Source organism: Podarcis tiliguerta (assembly GCF_965153285.1).
Source record: "Podarcis tiliguerta genome assembly, chromosome: 6".
NCBI classification, from domain to species: domain Eukaryota; kingdom Metazoa; phylum Chordata; class Lepidosauria; order Squamata; family Lacertidae; genus Podarcis; species Podarcis tiliguerta.
Window position 1 is genome coordinate 69,829,822 of NC_139539.1, and position 22,121 is coordinate 69,851,942.

Below are 22,121 nucleotides of genomic sequence, written 5' to 3' on the forward strand. Positions count from 1 at the left end.
TGTTTATGGTGTGAACTTGTTAGCATGCATTCAGAGAAAATGTATCTTATTCTCCCACATAATGTAGCATTCCATATGCTGATTTTGTAGATCAGGTTGCATGATATCAGAAAAGTGCTTGTGTAACTATTTTATATTGACTATTTTTTTTTACTTTGCTCCTTTTTAAAAATAGCTTACTTTATCTTAATGCCACAAAACTAAGTTAATCTCTCCAGTAGTATCTTACCATGTTGACATCAGTCCATCACAATAATTACATTCCAAAGACCTTTTTAAATAGCTCTCAGGGAACAAAAAAAAAATAAGCTTTGTGTTTTTTCATGGATCTGATACAGGTCCAATTCTCCTGGGTTGTTTTCCCCCCAAGGTGCGATTTATTACTAATTTGGGGTACTTTTCGCATCTGCATGCCAAGAAACATGTTTCACGTTTGGTTTCTAATACTCAAATTAAGTTTTGTTACATAACGGAACACAAATATGCTTAATGCATAGGACTACATTGGGCAACAAAGTCTAGATGTTTCAGAATCTACCCAGATGGGGCTCTTTCCTGTCATGTAAAAAGATACAAACCTGGAACAACATGGCAATGAGAGAGTGGCTGCTGTTGAGGAATTTGTACTAGGAAAAGATTGTGGACATAATTAGCTTTTTGGCCTTCATGTTACCTTGTTCACCCATCTCAAAATCAGCTACAGTGTACTCATTTTTGCCTCTGTCATCTTTTACTTCTTTCCAGCTCTGTTCTGGTCCTACTCAGCTTCTGACTTGTGCTTGCCAACAGTCATCTCACAAATAGATGTCATTAATGTTGGTGTACGGTGGCACCGGAATGGTTTAAATCACTGTGGCCAGAACTCTGTTCTGAAACTTTTAAAGTCTTGACATTGTTGTATATGTGTTGTGTATGTGTTATAACTGTGTTAAGAGTTATAAAACATTCACAAAAATATTAAAACTTTTAAAGTTTCAGAAATTGATGGACACCTTTGTTTATTTTTAAAAGGAAGTTGGTTGTATCCACTTTAAAGACCTGCTTTTTGAACAAAAAATTCAAATAAAAAACCAACTGGGCATTGCTGAGAACACACTTGTAGAGATTACTGACACTCTTCATTTTAACTATATCATGTGTTGGTCCACCTTTTAAGTAGTGCATGGACTTAAGAACGGCCTTGGTTTCTTGAACATTCCCTCCACTCGGATTATTTTATCATCCAACACAGGGGTAGCTGATGTAGTTCCCTCCAGCTGCTCGTGACTACCACTCCTATCATCACTGACAATTAAGCTGGCTGCGGCTGGAAGGTACCATGTTGGCACCCCTTTTTGGGGCATTTTGAAATGCGTAGTAGTAACATCAAAAAAAGACTTTTGTGCTATATTTCTAAAAAACCAGTGAGACCAGGAAAGGGCTATTAAAGAAAGCATGGATAACATTGACTCGGAAAGGTGAAGATCTCTTTAAAAGGCTATGGCCGTAACACACAGGTATGAGGGCGTGATCATTTGCCTAAATACGGACTAACTCAGAATTAAATAACACGAGCATAAGAATTTAAAAAGTCTGTTTGATTAATGTCTTATTTTAATCTTTTTGCAAAGCATTTTTCACAAACAGCAAGAAATCTAAAGGCTGGTAATTCTGGCCTTATTGCATGCCACAGTGTGCCTTTTGTTTCCTTTCTGTATTCTGACCTCACACTTCAGATGGCAGAGCTGAACTGTGAGTATTTTTGAAAACTGCTTTATTTCTCATCTTCATACTTAATATATTGCATTGAAGAGAATTTCAACAAGCTAAATCACCTTCCTAATTATAGGACAAGCTATGTTAACCACAACCCATATTTGTATATAGCATTTATTTTATACACAATGGCTTTTCAGTTTGTTTCACTGTGATGCTGCTGGGGGGTAGAGAGGGAATGTTTAAATATGGTCTTGCATATACTGGCAATTTCTGTTGAAAAAAATATTTGAATAAAATTCTATTAAGTTGTCTATGCTCAATCCTGTATTTGTGTCATCTTAATTTTTTCTTCATTAAAAATGGGTCAGGATTTAGTGACGCTTGGAAGGCTAGCATTAAAAACTGAGCCCCACTTAACCCAAAGGTAGTCATTTTTCTTTTGTTCCTTTTAATTTAAATGGAAGGAAATTATGCATATGTATTAGCTCACCTATAAGATGTAAGTGCTGACTTAGTAAGCTACTTATCTAGTATGAAGGAATTAAAATATTAGCAGCTTTTAATAGCTAAACACCAGTCTAATACAATTAAAAAATATATACTCACATTTTCAAAATATTAAATGTTTAGATTTTAATTTTTATTTACTTTCCCATGGGAAAAAATCCAAACGTTCTATATAGCTACTGCCAACTGCTTTTATAGCTGCTGTCCAAAACATGGAAAAAATATTTGGTTACTTGGTATAGCAACTGTCCCCTCAGGCCTCGGGTTCTAATGACTTGGAAGGCTTGTCTTAATGCAAAATGTGGAAGTACACCAGTGCGATAGAAAATTACATTTAAAAAAACGAATTTTACCAGTTTTGTAGAAGCTTTTAAAAAGGCATGTATAAATAAATCCAGCTCTGTGCAAGGTCTTAAAATTTTCAGCATCAAAACATAAGTGAGCAGTCTGGATCAACTTTATGTTAATGTGAATTCTGCATGGTGGCTTTGACTACCATAAAGCATTCAAAGATTGGGGCATAATAAGCTCTCTTGTGCCATATTATAATCTTCAGCAGCTACTGAGAGTGCACTCTTGAATAAACTCTTAACAAAGTTTTTCCACAAGAATATTACATAATGTCCAGTGGCTGGCAGAGAATGACTTCCAAATTTGAGGGGAGGCGGTCCCCCACCCCTGCCAAACAAATCAGTGCTCAGCATGTATTTGCTATCGTATGTTTTCTGAAAGTGTAGAAATAGGGACCAAACTTCCACAACCTACTTAAGGAGCAGGGGAGTGTGTGCAGAGAACAAAATGGTCTCTGGTGCAGACACGCGTTAAAACCCTTCTCCCTCGGTGTTTGGCAGATTCTCTGTGCAGAAATTTCAATGGCCAGTCTCTGCTCAGCTTTGGTCTGGGTTGCTGGAGTGGCAGCTAGGTGGAAAAGCAAACTTTAACACGTTTTACACATTTTTAGAAGCCACAACTGCTACTTTCCCCAAGCTTTTCAGTGGGCTAGAAATCTTGAGTGGTGATTTGATACCTGAGCTTTTGCATTTGACAAGATATAACTAGAGGTGATTACTTCAGCATAGTCTGATCTTCGTTGCTTTTGATAGGAAAGCCCAGGCAAGATGCCACCAGCATGGGCAGACCAATCTTCTCTTGAGGAAACCTTATGTCATTTAATCAAAAACGCCACCAAGATCTAAGAATCGGAGGCAGGATGCCTCAGAATGGCAGTTGATAAGAATCCCTTTGGAATCTGGTTGGCCACTGGGAAGAGGAAGCTGGATTAGACGGGCCTTCGGCCTCATCCAAAAAGAAACTTCTTAAATTCTTAATAATGGTGTAGATCTCTTATTCTGTAATTTAGCCTATTTGCACTTTTACAACAGCCCACTAATCTCTTTTTTTTCCTCCTTCCCCTTCCCACAAACCGATAATCTTTCAAAGGTATGTGCAGTGTTCTAGATATTCTTATAATTTGTTTAAAAACTTGACAGATAACTTTTATTTTTAAGGCTCTGTTTGCACATAGTGCTAGAGAAAACCAAGAGAAAACCTTTTCTACAGCTCATAGTTTGTCTAGAGTGAGACTAAGATTAAGCTCGGGTTAAGACGTAACACTAAGCTAAACCATGGCTTGGCCCTGGATAGCATGAGAGCAGTAGGGTAGAGGCACCGTGGCCATGATCTTTGCTCCAGGAATCCAGTTTGTATAAACCATAGTTTGGCTTAGCATTACATGCAAACAGCGCCATGTTTAAATCATTTGAAAGGTATACTTCTGTTTCTTCTTTTTTCTGGATCAACAGGGTTTTGTCAAAATCGCCCTGCTAAAAGTTTTCACTGTAAATCAGGGTCTTTGAAATGAAGGCAACTTTGAATCTGAACTGAAAATAGGAATTTTACTGATGCTCCTGATACTTCCTGATGCTTGCTTCAAGCTATAGTTATTCAAGGGCTTGAGAGAAAAATTCTGTTTCCATCTATTGCTCTCTGGTTCCATCTATTGACACACTAGCAGGATTTGGGAAAGTCATGCTGCTGTACTCAAAGACCTAAATGAACATACTCTGTTTTGTAATACTTCTTCTTTTTTTTTTCTTTTTTTTGCATTGGGCATGTGTGTGAAGACAGCTTTCTCACTTCAAGGTCCGTTCTGCTAAAAACACTACACAATTTTACAAGATATGACTAATTCTAGATGAATATGAAATCAATCCAGTTGGACTGAGTTCCCACACTTCAAGTCCAGCACCATTCCAGAGTATGATTATCTCTTTAAGATTACATACAGTGCTTTTTTCTGCGAGTACACAGTACTGACACTTTTTTCTCTAGAAGAAAAGCACTGATTAAAAGTTTGGCACTTACTATAGCAACTTCATGGTGAGTAGCGGCACCCTTTTTTCTAGAAGAATATACATATAATCACATTTTCACATACACACACACATGCACACATAGTAGCTTAGACTTTTTGCAAACTCTTACTAACTAGTACAGTGTGATCATCTTAGCAATAATGTTAAGATCCCCTCCTTATCAACTTTCTTTTGCAAAATGCAGTCTTTTCCTGAAATTTACATCACATTTAATGTAGTTTGAAATACAAATTTTAATTTAATCCACCATCGGTCCTGGTTTTCATAGTTCACATCTGTGTTGATTGTCTAAGGGCCTTCAATGCAATTGGTTAGGTCAAACTGTGTAAACCAAACTATCCTTCCACCCTGGTGTCAGAAAGGAATCAGAAATGGAAGGACTTGTTTGTCTATGGTCTAGCTGAGATTCTGGAAATCTGAGGGGGAGGGGAAGAATTCCCATTTCACATTCCTGATAAAATTGACGCAGTCTAAACATAACACCGTATGTTTTCTTCCTTTTCCCCCCATCACACAAAAATACATCAACAGCAGAAGCACAAAGTCTGCTTTCAAAGTACCAACTGTGGGGTTTACATTTAAGGAAAGTAGTGCAATTCTTTTGGACTGCACCAGTTTGGAATACAGGTGGCAACCAGGGGATTACATTACTGATTACAAGTGGTGCTGTTGTCTAAACCACTGAGCCTCTTGGGCTTGCCAATCAGAAGGTTGGCAGTTTGAACCCCTGCAACAGGGTACAGTTGTTCTGTCCCAGCTCCTGCCAACCTAGCAGTTCAAAAGCACACCAGTGTAAGTAGATAAATAGGTACCGCTCCAGCGGGAAGGTAAATGGTGTTTCTGTGCGCTCTGGTTTCCGTCATGGTGTCCTGTTGCCCCAGAAGCGGTTTAGTCATGCTGGCCACATGACCCGGACAGCTGTCTGCAGATAAATGCCGGCTTCCTCGGCCTGAAAGCTAGATGAGCGCCGCAACCCCATAGTCTCCATTGACTGGACTTAACCGTCCAGGGATCCTTTACCTTTTACATTACTGAATTCACTATTACTCCAAAAACTTTCCACATGGTAACTGCTGCCCTCCGGATGTTTTTGGATGTAGCTTCCATCTACTTCAGCCAACAGGGTCAAAAGTCGGCGATGATGGGATCGCTGGCACACTAACTTTCCATCTGTAGCAAAACATATCCAAATGTACTTATATGTACCCTGCCAAGCATTCTTCTGGGGGTTTAGAAATAAAACATACAATCTCAAGGCATACTCCTGTTTTTAAAAGCTTGCTTCAGTTTCTCGGATAACCATTCTACCAGATGTCTGATTCCCCTATATTCGCAAGCAAGCTAAAAAAAACCCTCTGCATAGTTTGTAAACATTGTTTTGTTTAATGTGAAACCTAACTGATTTCAAATGGCATGAGAACGGAGAGGAGGAATGGCACTTCCAAAATTTACTTTAAATGATGGAAGTTTATATTTGAAACACTGTTCATGTTCCAGAATTATTAATGCAGGCAAGTTTCTCCGAACATTGAGGGGAAACAAGGCTTTTAAAGTTTATATTCTCCAACCGCCCTCAGAAAAGAACTTGCATCCTACGAGTATCCCCACAGAACTTTGCAGTCAAGCATACACATACAAAATGTTGCAAAGAGTCTCAGAACCAGTGTCTAAGCATGTCTGTCACGAATACTAGCAGTGCTGGCTAGAGCTGATAGGAGTTTGGGGTCCAACAACATCTCGAAGGCTCACCAGTTCCCTATCCTTGGCTGAATCTACACATATATAAAAAAACCACTGTGAAAGAAATATATGGAATTTGCCATTAGCTCACCAGCTCCATTTGTATAATGCACTTAAAATATTATATTTGCAGCTCTATAGCTGAGTCCCTTGACATGCTCCCTGACTCTGACCTGGTTTGCTTCGGCTCACATAAAAACAAGAGCATTGCCCCAATGGCATTTGTAAATACCCTTGCCCAACAGGAAAGAACTCTTGTGTGTGGAAGATTGGGGGAAGAAGTTCCCATTCTCCTGAACTTTGGCTGAACTGGTCTTCTCATGTTCCTTCTTGTGTACCAGACGAGATCATTAAAGCTCCTCAGTTTATCCTGAGAATTTTGTGTGGTGTTGTTGCTTTAATTGAGCAGCTGAATAAATACAGTGTCTTTCGTTCTTCAGGGCAGGGACTGCTAAGAAGATCAAAGCAGTCTCTTGAGGGCATGGAGTTGAGATGAAGGAATATCACGTCATAAGGCTACTTGGAATAGCCATGCTGTGATATGCATGCCACAGAGAATAGGGGTATGCGTGCATGTGTGAGAAGAGAGGAAGTAAGGCAAATATAGAGGGATAATTGGAAAGTGGGGGGCAAAAGACTGGTACACTGTGGGTATCTTTTCCCCCTCCTGCACTGCTAATGGCAGCGGGGGTGGGGTGGGGTGGGAGGAGTGGTTTTGATCAGAGAAATATGGGAAGGATTAACCCTCTCCTCAGCACAATGTCCACAATCAAATTACACCCTCCCCCAATATTCTTTTGAAAACACACAAAATATGCATCATAGAATCACGGAATCATCCAGTCCAACCCCCTGCAATGCAGGAATCTCAGCTAAAGCATCCATGACACGTGGCCATCCAACCTCTGCTTAAAAATCTCCAAGGAAGGACAGTCCACCACTTCTCATGGGATTCTGTTCCACTGCCAAACAGTTCTGTCAGAAATTTTTTCCAAATGTTTAGTCAGAATCTCCTTTCTTGTAACTTGAAGCCATTGCCTCAAGTCCTACCCTCAAGAGCAGGAGAAAACAGCCATGCTTCCTCTTCCACGTGACATCCCTTAAGAAGAAGAAGAGTTTGGATTTGATATCCCGCTTTATCACTACCCTAAGGAGTCTGAAAGCGGCTAACAATCTCCTTTTCCCTTCCTCCCCCACAACAGACACTCTGTGAGGTGGGTGGGGCTGAGAGACTTGAGAGAAGTGTGACTAGCCCAAGGTCACCCAGCAGCTGCATGTGGAGGAGTGGGGATCGAACCTGGTTCACCAGATTACGAGTCAACTGCTCTTAACCACTACACCACAGATGGCTATCATATCTCCTCTCAGACTCCTCTTTTCCAGGCTAAACATACCCAGCGCTCCCCATAAGGCTTAGTTTCCAGACCCCTTGATCATCTTGGTTGCCCTCTGCACACGTTCCAGCTTGTCAACAACCTCCTTAAATTGTGGTGGTTAGAATTGGACAGAGTATTCCAGGTGTGGTCTGACCAAGGCAGAATAGAGTGGTACTATTACTTCCATTATCTGGATACTATACTTCTGTTGAATAGAATAGCTGCATCAAGCAAGCCTATCCCAGATCTTCCACATCACATCCAGTTTCACCCCGAGTTTTCAGAATTTCAGAATTCGTCTGGGTTTTATTAATGCTCATATGCACAAAGGCCACTTCACCTGTGTTTGTATCACAGCCTTTGCATCATGAGCACGTTCTTCTCTATCAAGGCAAAACACCAAGTGTCCTGGAAGCATCTAAGGTCAGGCCACTGGCACCAGCTGGACTTTACTGTCAGCAGGTGATTGACACTGAAGTGTGTTCATGTCAGACAATTTTGTCTACCTGGTTTCCACCATAACCAGCAACCTCCCCATTGACACTGAGCTGGACAAGCGTATTGGCAAGGCTGCCAGGGCAATGGCTCACCTCTCCAAAAAGGTATGGGAGAATGTGATGGTAGCATCCAATACCAAGATGAAGGTCTACCAGGCTTGTGTGATGAGTATGCTGCTTTATGGAAGTGAGTCATGGGCAACTTCCAACCACCAGGAGCAATGCCTCCATGCCTTCTACATGAACTGCATCAGGAAGATTCGGGGCATCACATGACAGGACAGTCTCAAACAAAGATGTGCTCTTCCAGGCCCACATTCCCAGCTTGTGTGCACTCCTGTCTCAACAATGTCTACACTGGCTTGCTCACGTCCACAGAATGAAAGGTGGCAGGATCTCCAAGGACGTGCTGTACAGGGAGCTAACTTCAGCAAATGACCAAAATAATCTATTGAATTATGGGTCCAAAAGACTGGATATGTTTTCTTTGTATTGATTTGCAACACAGGTAAATTATACGTAAAATAAAGAAGAACAAAATAATATTTGGCTGTGATCTAGAAACACTGGAAAATGGTGGAAATACATGGAACGTTGTAGCAAATATGCTATCCTAAGGCAATATTTACATGTGACTTTGAAATACGGGATTTGTTCTCTAAAAGGAGATTACTTATTTCAAAGCTTAAGATCTTTTTAAGATTACGGGGATTAACTTTTTTCAGTTTAATGCCGAATCTCCCCATTTATCAAAGCACGGACAAAATCTTTTGCTTGATGAATTGCAGAAGCAGTGATGAAAGGGCTATAAATGAAAGACTCGCACAGATTATATATATTTTCAGAACACGAGAAAGGCATGCACAGATTTTCCCTCTTCCCAGAACATTGACATTGGAACATTTCCCTCTCCCAAGATACTCTGGCGCTGACCTAAAGTTGCCCTTCTCTTACTGTGGAATTTCAAAGGGATATTCCAGTGTGAAACTGCCGAGTTAAAATGTATCAAGGGATTTTATTTGTCTCTGGGGCATGAATAAAGATATTAAGGCTTCTTGTCACACTGCAGGTGTTAAGTTACTTAGCAGTATTAGGGTGACTGCTAAGACTATTCCTGTGAAGAGTGACTTAACTGATTTGTAACAGAATGTAATTTCTGTAGTTCCATCAGCATTTGGCCTGGCTGCTCATACTCCCCACCCACCCCAAATAAATATATACCTACCAACTAAGGATAGACACTTTGTGTATCTGATGAAGTGGACTCCATGCTTTGGGTGGAAAGAAAAGGACAAGTAAAAAGAGAACAAATTGCAACGATCACATGTATGTTCACTACAGGATGTTACTTACCAGCATGGGAAACTGTTCTTGCCATCTGTTAGTTTATGGAGAAGGAAAGTGTGGCATGTTGGGTTGAATGAATAACATCACCATCTATAAACATTCATAGGGAGGAAGAAATCTCAGATAACCTTGGGGGAAATTGGATTTTATTTATTCAATTTTGAAATCAATCAAGACCTAGAGAACCAGTATTGGTGGACTATTCCATAAATTCATTTTATATAATATGGAGAAGTAGGCTCCAATCTGAAATATGTTTAAGTCAATGGCCTTTTAAAAATATGTCCCAGTTAAGCTTATGGTTTGTGTATGAGTGGGTGGAGATTTTAAGAGAGGCATGATTTGAAGTGGAATTGAAACCACAAAAAAGTAAGTATCACAGGCAAGAAGAGGGCAAGAGCATTTCTATGCCACTGGGAGTCTGTCCTAGTCATGGGCACAGCCAGGATTTCTTTGAGGGGGGCAAAAAATTGCTTAGCTTTTTTTAGATCGCCCCCTAAAGTTGTTGATCTTTTTTGGGAAAACCATGAGTAAAAAATACCCACCAGAACCTCAGTTAATTGAGTACTTTCCATGCTCCTAGTCATACTTTTTCAGATTGTAGCATTTTGGGTTTGGGGTTTTAAAAAAATATATATAACAAAAACCATGTCACACTAAACCATGGCTTAGCAGAAATGATCCAATCAGCACTTCAACTCCAGTCCTGTTCTTAACTCCTCAAAATATTCCATCAACAGTGTCCCCGAAAAAATGTACACATCACTTCGGAAGGCAGGCGAACTAATGCCAGTGTACTGGAAGAAGCAAAGATCACCAGTGTCAAAGCATTGATTCTTCAACATAAATTTTGTTGGACTGGTCATGTTGTGCGGGTGCCTGATTATTGTCTTCCAAAGCAACTATACTATTCCGAACTCTAATATGGAGAGTGTAATGCTGGTGGTCAACAAAAGAGGTTTAAAGACTCTCTCAAAGTAAATGTAAAAAAAAGAGAAAAAAAGGAGTATAAACAGGACAATTGGGAAACACTGGGCTGAAAGTGCTCCAGTTGGAGGACAGCCTTTACCAAAGGTGCCATGGACTTTGAAGAAGCACAAACTCAGGACAAAAGGGAGAAACGTGCTAAGAGGACGTGATCAACTCCTGCCCAGAAACCAATGTCCCCACTGTGGAAGGACGTGCGGGTCCAGAGTTGGCCTCCACAATCACTTAGGACTCACTGTTAAGACCGTGTCCATTGAAGACAATCTTTGTTGTTGTTGTTTAGTCATTTAGTCGTGTCCGACTCTTCGTGATTCCATGGACCAGAGCATGCCAGGCACTTCTGTCTTCCACTGCCTCCCGCAGTTTGGTCAAACTCATGCTGGTAGCTTTGAGAACACTATCCAACCATCTCATCCTCTGTCGTCCCCTTCTCCTTGTGCCCCCCATCTTTCCCAACATCGGGGTCTTTTCCAGGGAGTCTTCTCTTCTCATGAGGTGGCCAAAGTATTGGAGCCTCAGCTTCAGGACCTGTCCTTCCAGTGAGCACTCAGGGCTGATTTCCTTCAGAATGGATAGGTTTGATCTTCTTGCAGTCCATGGGACTCTCAAGAGTCTCCTCCAGCACCATAGTTCAAACGCATCAATTCTTCAGCGATCAGCCTTCTTTATGGTCCAGCTCTCACTTCCATACATCACTACTGGGAAAACCATAGCTTTTACTATACGGACCTTTGTTGGCAAGGTGATGTCTCTACTTTTTAAGATGCTGGCTAGGTTTGTCATTGCTTTTCTCCCAAGAAGCAGGAGTCTTTTAATTTCGTGGCTTACTCAGGTACAAGTGATCGCCAAAGTAGAAGACATGGAGCTAAGCCAGGGGGTGTCTCGGCGTACCCTCACCGCCTACCCCTCTCCCTCCTTGCGCGCCAGCCAGCTAGCTGGGGGGAGCCACGTGCGCGCGCCGGCGTCGGAGCAGGGCGCGGCCCGGAGGTGGCGGCCCGCGGCAGCAGCAGTGGGCGGAGAGAGCGGCTGTTGGAGGAGGAGACGGAGGAGGGACGCGCGGGGACAGCGGCCTCGGCACTCTCGGCGCGGATCCTGGTGGGGAGCATCGGCAGCGCCGCCGCCGCCGCCGCCGCCGCCGCCGCGCTCGGCAATGGAGGAAGAGGACGCCACCGCCCTCCGCCCGTGATCCGTCCCCGCCACGATCTCTGTCCCCACCGAGGTGAGCGAGGATGGAGCCGCCACGGCGCGCCCCTTTCCCCTGGAGCGCCCTTTTTCCTTCAGCCTTTGGAAATGAAATTGGGATTTGGGGATGGAGGGTAGAGCCGCCTCCAGGCGGCGGTGGGGAAATAGCGGGGAGACTCTCCAAGCGATGGGGAGGGGTGTGTGGATCGGGGTCCGTCCAAGCGCGCGCTGGAATACCTCGGGGCGGATTTGAGGTCTTTCCTTCCCCAGAGTAGGATCCTACGGAGGAAACGTGGCTTCGGGGAGTTGCTGTGTGGCCATGCAGCGTGCATGACCCTGGCACCGAAATTTGTGGGTGCTCGGCCCCTTCATGGGGAATTTTGTGGGTGCTCGGGCACCCAGAGCCCCAGGGAGTTGGCACCTACGGGAGGGTGGTGGATCAGGGTTTCATACCTCGGGGGCGCCGTCCAGTACTCGCCTCCTGCTCACACCCTAGTCTTTCCGTCCCCAGAGTAGGCTCCTGCCCCCTTTGGGGCCAGAACCGGACTAGGAAGGAAGACGGAGGGAAAAACGTGGCTCCGCGGCGTTGCTATATGGCCCCAAGCGGGCTCGCCCTCCCGCCCCGTCTGGCTGCTCCGGACGCGCCAAGCCAGGAGCCTGGTGCTTATGCGCCTCTGCAGGAGACCAGGAGCGAGCCGTTAGTCGCCTTCCCCGCCGCGCTCTGTCCTCGCCGGCTTCCTGCGTGGAGCCACCGCCTGCATCTCTTTCTCTCTCTGGGGAAAGTTGTGGCTTCCTCCAAAACAAATCCCCGCCGCGTCTCAACTCGAGCCGGACTCCCTTTGTTTGTTCCCGCACGGCTTGAGGACGTGTGGAAAAGTTGACAACGGGAAGCGCCTCCCTCCCTTTCTCAGACGGGACCCTGCCGTCCTTTGGGTAGCCAGCTTCGCATTGCCTCTTCCTAGGCAGCCTCTTAGAGGGCGAAGGCGGAGCGCGCAAAGGAAACCAGCGGCAGTTTCAGGACTGGCTGGCTGAAGAATTTAGATCGACAGTTTAGTGAGAGTGGAAGGGACTCACCAAGGCTGTGATGTGCAGTTGTGGCCCTCCAGAGATTGATGGACTCCAGCTTCCATCCAGCGTTCGAAACTCCCATTGTTCTAGGCATGTTTTGCGACAGGGAAATTTGTTAATGCGAGCAGTTTCTGAGCTCTGAGCACAGTACCACCCCTAAGATTTCAGATTAAAACTGCAGAGTGGAAGGAAAGGAGGACCTTTTTCTGCCTCCCCACTTCCAGCTACTCTCTGAAGACTGGAGAAGAGACCCTCTGAAGAATATTAGGGGGTTGGGCACGGGAAGGACTTGACCCTGTGAAAAATGAACACAAGATTTTAGCTGCAGTTCATTCATTTTTAGCTTTGTATTCTTGCTATAAAAAAGCGCGCCCAGACATTCCATTGTTGCGCCCATAACCTCGGTTTAAGGTGCCATTTAGCTCCTAGCTTTCATATCTCAGTTTCTAACACTGGTTCCGTCAGCCCCAGCCAACATAAGCAGTGGTCATGGATGGTGGAAGTTGCAGTCTGAGAACGTATGGAGATCTACTGCTTTAGAGGCAATTTAGTGGCTGAGAAACTCTTCCAGGTGACCAGAGCTTCCTTTCTTTTGCAAAAGTGGTGGTTCTTCTCTGTCTGGCTATTCATGTGCCATAGCCAGCTGTTGTAAGTTATATGTATTGGGGGGGGTTCCCCTTGTTTTGTAGACCAGTAATTGTTCCAGATGTATTTGCAAGGGTCACATCCTGGCAGCTAAATTCTGTTTAAACACCCCACACTCTGTGGTCGTAAACTCGAATACTTGGGAGTAAGGCCCGTTGGACTTATTTGATCATACTTCTGAGTAGGCATGCATAAGAGTGTACTGGCAGATTTCCTCTGCAGTCCTGAAACTCTTGATCTTAGCCATCTTGATTACATACTGCAATATCTGAAAGACGTCCTCATCTTTCAAGAGACTGCTTTGTTTATGTGGTTGCCCAATTAGTGAGAAGAGGCAACCATAATGAATAGTGGAACAGGATTGAGTGGGTCAAAAGCCTTGATGCACATAGCTCTACTTTTTACCCACATTAAAAAAATTGGTCTCTCTTAACAAAAAATAAAGTTTTACTGTGCTGCCTAATGGATGTTATTTTTCATTCTTTCTGTTTTTGCATTCTTGGTAATATGAGAAACTTTGGCCTGCCAATTTTGCTGTATCACATCTCATTCCATTAAGAAGGAAATGGAGGATGCTTTAGAATATCCCAAATAAGTGCTAAAGGTTTGTCTTCATCTGAAGCCAAGCTTCTTCCTTGTAATAAAAGGCATAAGATAGAACTGCCTTTGTCCAATCTTGAGATATTTACCTATGGACCTAATTGGCTGTTCCCTCTCTGTATGGAAGCAGTCAGCTGGAGAGTGCTGCTGTGCTCGTGCTTTGATTGTGGGCTTACCATAGGCATCTGCTTGGGGATTTGAGACTAGGACAATGGGCTTTGGTCCAATGCAGCAGGGATCTTCTTGTTTTAGAGGATGGTAGACTCTCCTCTGTAGATCTAGTAGGGCTGCTGATGCTCCCACTCTGAATTTCCTGCACTGTGTATGAACAGAACATCAGCCAGAGCGCAATTCAAGAAAAGAAGTCAAAAACAAGTCAAGGCTTTCCTAAACCCCTGAATGGATGCTAAAGCTTTCTAGAAACTAGGCTAGGTAGCCTACAAGACCTTCTCATAGTGGGATGACAAAAGACATAAGAGGATGGGGTAGACTGCCTAGTGCAGGAGTGGCAAACTGCAGCCCCAGGGACTGAATGCGGCCCTCAAGCCTTCCTTATCTGGCCCTTGGAACACTCCCTCAGCCACACTCTGACTTGCCTTACACCCCAGGTGTTTTTGCTCTTCTGGAATGTGTCCTTCAACTCTGATAATGCCCCTGGCTTGTCTGGATAGGGAAGAGAGAGGCGTTTATTGTACAGTGGTACCTCGGATTAAGAACTTAATTTGTTCTGGAGGTCCGTTCTTAACCTGAAACTGTTCTTATCCTGAGGTACCACTTTAGCTAATGGGGCTTCCTGCTGTCGCCGCACGATTTCTGTTCTCATCCTGAAGCAAAGTTCTTAACCCAAGGTACTATTTCTGGGTTACCCAAGTCTGTAACCTGAAGCGTCTGTAACCTGAAGTGTCTGTAACCCAAGGTACGACTGTACAAAAGTAAAGTTGGCATAAATTGTTCTGCCCACTTTCCCCCCGGCTCCTGTCCACCGTTGGAATGTAACCCTTGAGAGGTTGAGGATAATTGAATACAGCACTCAGGCTGGAAAAAGTTCTCCATCCCTAACCTAGAAGATGTGACCTGCCCATAGTGGGCTTTAGTGGTTTCATGGCCCACTTCCGGAGAGTAATGCTGACTTGTAAGCAGGGTCTTGCAGTAGCTAGCTGTGTGCAGTTGACCCTGCCAGTGCAGGGGCGTGCTGCCTTTGCGTCATGCAATTTGAAAGGTGCTTCTTGTGAAAGAAAGGGGACCCTCTTGGTTGTTCTACTGCCCTCTGAATTATGGGGAGTGGTGACCCAAGAGAGGGCATTTTCTGTGGCAGCTGTCCATGAAGAAGAAGAAGAAGAAGAGTTTGGATTTGATATCCCACCTTTCACTCCCTTTAAGGAGTCTCAAAGCGGCTAACATTCTCCTTTCCCTTCCTCCCCCACAACAAACACTCTGTGGGGTGAGTGGGGCTGAGAGACTTCAGAGAAGTGTGACTGGCCCAAGGTCACCCAGCAGCTGCATGTGGAGGAGAGGAGACGCGAACCCGGTTCCCCAGATTAGGAGTCTACCGCTCTTAACCACTACACCACACTGGCTCCCCATGAAGGGAGGGGGCATTTGTCCCCTTCCCCTAACCCCCCTTTTGTTTTTTAAAGAGTAAGTTTCTAGCATGTGTGGAACCCAAGATACAAGGCAAAATGCGCAGGCACAATTTTTGTCGTTTGTTGAGTGAGAAACTTGCCTGCTCCCACTTTTCAGTTCTGTATGTATGTTTTATTCATTTGACGTATTTATTTATCCGTCCTCCCTTTCCCGTAAATTTCCTGCAGATGTCCATGGTGGCAACCCCTGAACTGTGGAACTACCTTCCCATAGTCTAGCATCTCTGTTGCACGGCTTCCATCGTATGTGAAGATGCACCTTTGACAATTAAGGGGTGTTTTTTTTTTTGCGGGGTTTGTGTGAAATGGAACCTGCCTTGTTTGGACTTTGCTTTAGAGCTGCCTCATTTGATTCTTGCACATTATATTGCTGTAACGTGCCCCACAACCTCATGGGGAAATCCTTTAAATGATCAACAAAGGAATTCCATTGTCTGGAGCTCAGTGAAAGTGACGGTGGGCATTCCATTTCTCTGATCGCTACAAAGCAGAAGGTGGACTGGGGTTATATTCCGGCTGTCTCAAAACAATGTCCAAAATACCTAGTTCTGGAGGATGGTGCTGTATTTTGTCCAGGAACAACCTGTTAAGTTTACGTAGAAGTGGGAAAAATGACTAGTTTCCTAGTGAAGTCAGACATAAAGACCCTTTTGCTTAGCACCTGTGGTTTATTTTTTATTTTATTTTTATTTTTTGAGTCATTTCCTTTTCCCTCTGTTTTTAAGCTGCTGATGCATGCTTCTAATTCTGCACAGTACTTCCTGCATGTCTGTCCATTTACTCCACCCCCCCAAAAAAAATTATTGGTTTTTTCCACAAAAAATTAAACACAGAGACAAATAGACAAACAAACATAAATCATAACCTTATTAAAACTAATCTAAAGAACATTGTTAAGTGACTTCCTTGTATCCCCCTGGTTAGATTTCATTGCATCTCATTATAACGGTTTTCCAAGTCAATATTCTTATAAAATTAACTTAATCACTTAACATCTTTCTTTCTTTCCAATTCCGCATTAAACATATTAATTCATCACATTACATATTTAAATCCTAAGCCTATCTGGTATTTGCAAGCTTTTCCTATTTAATTTAACTTAACATATTTAACTAAATAATCATTAAATTTCGTCCAGTCTTCCTGGTACTCCTTGCATGTCTGTCCATTTACAGCCATCCCATAGCTGACTCTTGGGCAGTGCTAGATGCCAATGTGTTGTTTTCCCAATCCAAGTGGAACACAAAAAGCTGCCTGCTGTGTAATGGAACCATTGGTCCATCAAATTGCGTGTTACCTACATTGGGGGTGGACTACAATATTTTGGCTAAGGGCCAAAGGGGTAATAATAATGTGTTGGGGGCCACATGCTGGCAGTGGGCAGGCCCAGAGACACAAATGCTCTGGATTAACTACCGTCTTTTTTGCTCTATAGGACGCACCAGACGATAAGACGCACCTAGTTTTTTTTGGGGGGGGGGTTGGAAACAAGGGGGGGAAATCTAAATCCCAGAAGCCAGAACAGCAAGAGGGATCTGGTTTCTGGGATAGCCTCTTTCTGTTCTGGCTTCTGGGATAGCCGCTGAAGCCTCTCCCGGGCAGCAGGATGAAGGCTCCCCCTGCCTGAAAGAGGCTGCACGTGGGTAAGCTGCCCTCTGTACCTTCCCCCATCTCCCGCAAGAACCATGCACTCTTGGGGGCTTTTCTGGGAGGTGGGGGAAGGGACAGAGCCCCCCACTTCCCACAAAAGCCACGCAAAGCCTCCCAGGGCAGTGGGGAGCCTTCATCCCGCTGCCCTACGGAGGCTTCGCGGGGGCTATCCAAAAGCCAGAATAGCTAGAGGGAGTGCTGCGCAGTGGTCCCTCTAGTTGGTCTAGCTTCGTGCGAAACCTCCGCAGGGCACGGGGAGCCTTCATCCCCATGTCCTGCGGAGGCTTCTGGGACAGCCCGCAAAACCTCTGCAGGGCAGCGAGGTGCGCAGCTAAGCCTGAAGCTAGAACAGCAAGACAGAGCGCTGCACAGCGCTCCCTCTCCCTGTTCTGGCTTAGCCGCGCAGCCTGTATTCGCTCCATAAGACGCACACACATTTCCCCTCACTTTTTAGGAGGGAAAAGTGCGTCGTATAGAGCGAAAAATACGGTAATCTGGAATAAAGACCAACACGCGTCTTTCACTCACATGCACAAATGTTGAAGTGATTGATACTGTGGGAGAGGCAACTTGGAGATGCAAAAAAGATAAACAAGAGGGGAAGAAGTCTGATGGGACAGAAGAAGGGGGCCATTTCAGGGGCCACATAAAATGATTTTAGGGGCCGTCCATATATAATATCCCAGGCCAGGGTTATCTATGGCTGGTGCTGACTTTTTGCATTTTCAGTCGGGGATTTTTTGCAATCCCGCGACTACCACCAGGGATGTCAAGAACTGAACATGCATCCCTTTGCATCCCAAGCATGCCTTTTACTGCAGAGCTACAGCACTTCCCTGAAGGTGCTTGCACTACACAATGTACAGATTTCATGTCTGGGCTGCCCTCAGGGTCCTCACGCCTGTCAGAAGAAAAGAAATAAACCTTTTGTGTTCACCCACACAGGCACACAAAAATAATAACCAACCTGTTTCAGCATCATACTCCTTTTAATTCTTGAAACAGCCAGAAAACTGACGTGTGGATCTCACTCTGGGGTAATATCTGCCTTTTGCAGGCTTTCTCTGACTGTAGAATGCCCTCACCCTGGGAGCAGGCCAGACACGAATGCTTTTGGTAAAGATCTGTCTCCCTGGGCTCCATGGTTGTTATTTTTTATTACATTATCTTTTTGTTTTTATCTGCTCTTACTGCTATGACTTGTTGTTCCTTTAATTCTTGTGGGATCAAATGTTGCAGGGCGGGTGGGCTAAAAATAATCAAACAAATACAGAAACAACCCTTTCGAGTCATCCCTTGTATGCTTATTTGTGGGAAAGTGAGGCTGGATTTGGTTGGCTCTGACGAATCTCATGTGAGTGGAATCGTGCATAGTATTACGTCCCGGAAGGAAAAGGGAGTGGCGAGGAAAACTTCTGTAAATTTTCTCAGTGTGTTCATTCACAGCATCGTAATTTTACAAAAGCACCGTTGTAGGAGTCTGTGGCATGTTGCTGTCCCTCAGACTGATTAGCAATTTTTTTTTGCAGACAGTGCAGGCTTACTTAAAGGATCTCTTAATTTGTATAGTGTTCGCAAGTGTTCAAGTATTTGTCCTTCATCTAGATTATCTAAACTATAATCCTTACAACAACCCTTTCCAATAAATCAGTACAGTCATACCTCAGATCTCGAACACCTTGCAAGTCGAACGTTTTGGCTCCCGAATGCTGCAAACCCAGAAGTGAGTGTTCTGGTTTGCAAACGTTCTTTGGAATCCGAACGTCCGACGTGGCTTCCGATTGGCTGTAGGAGCTTCCTGCAGCCAATCAGAAACCACACCTTGGTTTCTGAATGTTTTGGAAGTCAAACGGACTTCCGGGACAGATTCCATTTGACTTCCAAGGTACCACTGTATTATCATACTGCAGGTGAGGGACTGAGGCTGAGACACTAAGGACACTTAGTGAGTTCATGGCAGACATAAGAGTCATAGAATCATAGAGGGGAAAGGGACTGTGAGGATTATCTAGTCCAGCATTCCATTGTTTGTGGAATCATGAACATTACATCCAAACCAACCCCTTCCACCAGGCTGCAGAGACACATGCAACTGAAGCCAGGCCAGTTGGTCAGTCCACAAGGCATGGAAGTGCTTTGGACAACCTGAACCAGTCCCCAGCAGTTGTTTAATACTTCAGAGTATTTATTCCACTTGAATGGCAAGCATGAGGTGTTTTGCTGAGCAGACAGGGAATCACATTGGCTTTCCGCAGATCAGTACAAGCTGTCTGCTTCCATGAAAAATGATATACCAAAATGCTTCTTTCCGAAGCTTATCTTTAGCTTTTGTGTCACGGCTTCTCGTAATGCAATACTATGGAAGAGCATTATGTCGCTGCTTTTTGTGACTTCCAGGGAGCTGCTGCACATAGTTAGCTGGCTTAAAATCTCGCCGAAGTCACGTTTTAAGCTGCATGGCAGGATCACGGCCAGAATCCACACGGGGGGGGGGGGACAGGAGGGAGAGGATACTTTGTTGCTGACAGTAATTAGGTTCCGCCAAAAGGGCACATTCGTTCCAGGATGGAACAACAGGGATTGATCCATCTGCTTTCTGGGAATAATCCTTAAATTATTCCACACTTATGGCGCTGATCCTAAAAAATAGTTGCTTGGAAGTACAGTGGACACTCAGGTTGCGAACATGATCCATGCAGGAAGCACATTCGCAACCTGAAGCAGCACATCTGCGCATGCGCGGGTTGCGATTCAGTGCTTCTGCGCATGCGCAAAGTGTGATTTAGCACTTCTGCGCATGCGCGACCGCCGAAATCTGGATGTAACCCTTTCTGGTACTTCTGGGTTTTGGTGCGTCCGTAACCTGAAAAAACGCAACCTGAAGCGTTTGTAACTCGAGGTATGACTGTAATACTCAGAGGATTGTAGCTGCAATCTTTACCTGGGAATAAGCCTTATTGAACATGGTGGGACTGACTTCTGAGTAAACCATGCACAGGCTGCAGGCCACACAGCTCGAGTAAGCCTTTTTGAGCATGACATGTATAGGATTGTGCTGCTACTAAGAATATTTAGCTGGCAGTAGCCCTAACTTGAAATCAGCTGTGTGTGCTTCTCTGAAGAGCATGAGACTCTTAATTTCAGGTTTGTGGGTTTGAGCCCCACACTGGGCAGAAGATTCTTGCGTTGCAGAGGGTTGGAATACAGTCATACCTTGGACCTCAAACACCTTGGCTCCTGAACAAATCGGCTCCCAAACGATCAAAACCTGGAAGTGAGTGTTCTGGTTTTTGAACGATTTTCAGAAGCCAAACATCCGGCACGGCTTCTGATTGGCTGTAGGAAATTTCTGCAGCTAATCAGAAGCCACACCTTGGTTATTGAACGGTTTCAGAAGTCAAATGGACTCCTGAGATGCATTCTGTTCGAGAACCAAGGTAGACGACTCTTCCAGCTCTTCCAGCTCTATGATTCTATGATATATTGCGCATGGACAGAGCTACTGCATTGTGTTAATTTCTCAACTGCCATTTCCAGTACTTGTTGCTCAGTCAAGGCATTTTAAGGAGCATAAAGAATAAATCTTAGGACTGTCTTCCTGGAGAAACAGATCTGTTTAATTAAATTGTTTTTCCGGTAGTGTTTTCGTCCTCCTCCTTGCAGGAACAATCTTGATTGCGGGGTTTTTTATATTAGTTTGAATCAAATCCAAAGAGATGCCTGGAATGAACACATGCTTGAGTTGACCCGAGGTCACAAAAGGCATTTAAACTCACCCAAGGCACTCTTGCTCATACGGGGTGAGAAGGATTGAAACTTCAGCTGCCTAAGTGACATTTTGAGGAAGTTCAGCAGGGCCTGAGGATTTAACTAAATCAGATATGTCACATCCCCAAGTAGGAGTCCTTATCTTCAAGGGACGTGGGCAGGAGAGGCAGGGCATCCAGGGCCAGCCACAGAAGCATTCACAGAGGAAGCACAGAGCATATGGCACTGTTGTCCTCAGACTTGGAGGACTCCACTGCAGAAGACCCAGGAAGGGCTGAGGTTCCCTTGCTCTGTCACAGTAGGAGATTATTCAAGAAGGTTGGGCTCTTTAAGAAGCACAGCATCTTGAAGCACAGCTGGGGCTAACATTAAGGCTGTGCCTGCTGATGCTGTCGCGACTGCTATATAAAGCAGTGTTTCCCAAACTTGGGACTACAGCTCCCACCATCCCTAGCTAGCAGGTATGATGGGAATTGTAGTCTGGAAACAGCTGGAGACCCAAGATTGGGAAACACTGATATAAAGGCTCAGTTCTAGCTTGTTTCTTAGCTAGAGCAACTTCAGAAGATTATGTTGCCCATGGAAAACCCTGAACCCTACTGTGCCCCACCCAAATCCATCCATCCTACACATTGACCCACCTGAACCTTATCACACTTTGCCTTGCTGTACCGCAAAGCGATACAATATATTTCCTGCTGCTTTACATAGTACAGGGGTCAGGAAACTTTTTCAGTAGGGGGTCAGTCCACTCTCCCTCAGACATTGTGGGGGGCCAGACTATATTGGGGGGGGGGAAATGATGCAAGGGCACCACAAGCCCCGGTGGCTGCTTACCTGTGTCTTGCGAGTGGCAGGGGCTGGCAGTGGTAGTGGGATGATGAGTGGCATGCAAAAGGGCTCTGGAGAGGGGCTGCTTTAAATGGTGGCCGCTTGAGTGCTGCTGCTACTGCTGCTGGCACCAACAAAGCCCAGCCGCCTTCCTCCTCTAGGCAGGGCAGGGAAAAGGCAGGAGGAGGGAGGGAGGAGGCGCTGCCG

General features: G+C 44.6%; 2 protein-coding genes across 2 annotated transcripts in view; one reads left to right on the plus strand and one right to left on the minus strand.

The window, feature by feature from the left end:
* Positions 1-22,121, minus strand: part of KYAT3 (kynurenine aminotransferase 3) — a 341,165-nt gene that overhangs the window by 46,022 nt on the left and 273,022 nt on the right. The window lies entirely within an intron of this gene.
* LRRC8C (leucine rich repeat containing 8 VRAC subunit C) overlaps positions 11,561-22,121 on the plus strand; it is a 39,289-nt gene continuing 28,728 nt past the window's right edge. The window contains exon 1 of the mRNA XM_083444885.1: positions 11,561-11,746. The gene's annotated coding sequence lies outside the window, so the exon portion shown is untranslated. The remainder of the gene's footprint in view (positions 11,747-22,121) is intronic.